The sequence below is a fragment of the Triticum dicoccoides genome, chromosome 4A (genome assembly GCF_002162155.2).
Source record: "Triticum dicoccoides isolate Atlit2015 ecotype Zavitan chromosome 4A, WEW_v2.0, whole genome shotgun sequence".
Taxonomy (NCBI): Eukaryota; Viridiplantae; Streptophyta; class Magnoliopsida; order Poales; family Poaceae; genus Triticum; species Triticum dicoccoides.
Window position 1 is genome coordinate 372,012,416 of NC_041386.1, and position 2,284 is coordinate 372,014,699.

Sequence of the window (2,284 nt, forward strand, 5' to 3'; positions counted from 1 at the left end):
CAAAAACATATATAATATGTCTAGGTTAGTGTAGGAAAGTCATCACAAAAATGCAAAAACAAATACTGCCTAAAAAGGAAATAAACAGAAATGGGCAACTGCCTAATATGGAATGTGCAGAATTTGCCATGGCCAGAAATGGAAAGGTGCCACTTTCCAGAAATGGAAACCGCGGGGTTACTGAGATAAAAAAAAAGAGGGGGGCTGTGGATGACATGCGGGGGGCGGTTGGAGAGTGTGGATGCCATGTGGGGGCCGGTTGTCAGCGACTTCAGAATAAGATAAGTCATTGGCAAAAATAGGGGCGCCTGGGACTCGAACCCAGCACCTCCCGCATGAAACGAGTGCGCTGACCACTGCGCTGGCTGTGTGTTAGTGGTCTAGAGTGGGCTCTGTGATAGATCAAATAACAACAACGCTTGGACCTGCTGAGACGAAAATGGTGGAAACAAAAGGTGTAGCCATGGGAATTCGAACCCGAGACCTCCTACAACTAAACCTGCGAGAGCAACCCGTGGGTTACAAGCCCGCCCTGTGAACACAAAGGGGCGCGTCTCCCTTTGAACAGAGAGAAACCCGGTCCTGGAAAACGCCATGAACGCGCAGCAGAGTTCCGGCGTCGACGGCAAGCAAAAGGCGGCGACTTCTGCAGCTGCAGAGCACCGACGGGCGTGCGGGATGGGGCAAGGAGGCGCGCGTGCAAGCGGAGCAGCAAGGGAATGTGCGCGTGCAGGCCCTCCTGAGGACGAGCTCGTGCTCGCCTCGGTGGCTAAAGCGGTGGCTAGGCGAGGCCTGGGGCTCACGCGGGGCTGCTGCGCTGCGGGAGCGCGTGAGCGTGCTAGCTTAAGCGCTGAGGCGAGTGTGGCAAGGCGGAGTGGGGGAACGCACGGGCAAGCCACGGCCACGACAGGAACTACCCAAAACAATTACAACTTCGCCGGAGCACCGAGAGCACGGGAAAGATTGAATCGAAGCAGCGCCTATGGTGATCTATTGACGACAGGAAGGAGCAGGGAGGAAGTTAGGTATACATGCTTACCCTAGGACAACAATACAACGACGGAGTCGAGCCTGCGGTGACGCGGACGAGCTCTGAACCTGGCGGGGCTGCTGTCCGAGAAGAAGAGGAAGAATACAGGTCGGAGAAGTCGATCCAGAGGCCGTAGAGGTCGCGTTCGTCGTGGAAGGAGACGTAGTGGAACTTGGCGGACTCCCCCACAGCGGCAGGAGAGATCGGACGTGGTCGGAGAGGCTACCCCGAGCTTGAGCTCGAGCTCCGCGGGGGCATGGTGGGCAGGGCGAGGGCGAGGCGTGTTGGCGCTAACCTAGGCGGTGGTGAGGCCGGTAGAGGAGGGGGATCGGTCGAGGAGGAACCCTAGGGCATTGGTGACAAGATATATATGGGCTAGGGACGCCGGACGGCCGTCAAATCACGCCCATGTCCGACGTGGACACACTGGATGCACTGCCGTACAGGAGGACGAAGCTCCTGTACGCGTGGGCTGACTGGGCGCAGTTGGTGAGCTCTGTTGGGCTGCGGGAGAGGGGAAGGCCCAAGTTGCTGCACTAGAAGGGCTTTCCCCTTTTACTTAAATCTATAAATATAAATTCACAGTTGTAGAAAAAGAAAAGTCTAGGGAGGTAGGAGAGGTATTTGGCAGAAACAAAAGATATCCCTGAGCTCCTGGAATTATGCTCTATTATATAAAATTGGCTTGGACATTTTTAGAGGAAACAAAAATAATTCAAATTTGAATCAAATTCAAACTTTAGGCATTTTTGAACCTAACCAAATCAATTCCAAAAGAGATGAAATTTGGCAGGGGGCTTTTATGGCATGGTGATGGAATATTGGGGCAAAGTTGAACATTAACGGAGGAGGGTAGAGGTGCACTTGCCAAAGAAAGAAAAGAGGGGAAGAGGTGGTGATGAGAGAAGGGGAAAAGATGATGCTTGGATCCACAAAGAACATGCCACAATTCAACATGCTAAGATGAAGATGCACATGATGATGCCATGATGCAACAAGATGATCATGATATGAAATGCATGACAAGAACAAAATCAAAACAAAGGCAAAAACCCAACCATGAATCTCATAACTTAAAGCCGGAAATGGCAAGAGTCGGAGTACAAATATGCTAAGTTACATCCGGGGCGTTACACTCGCCTTCGGCGAACCGCGCCCGGAGGACTCGTACGACGCGGGGAGGAGGGCGCGGCGGAGAGGAGACAGGCCAGGGTGCGGGGAGGACGGCGCGACGGAGGATGGCGTGCCGGCGGT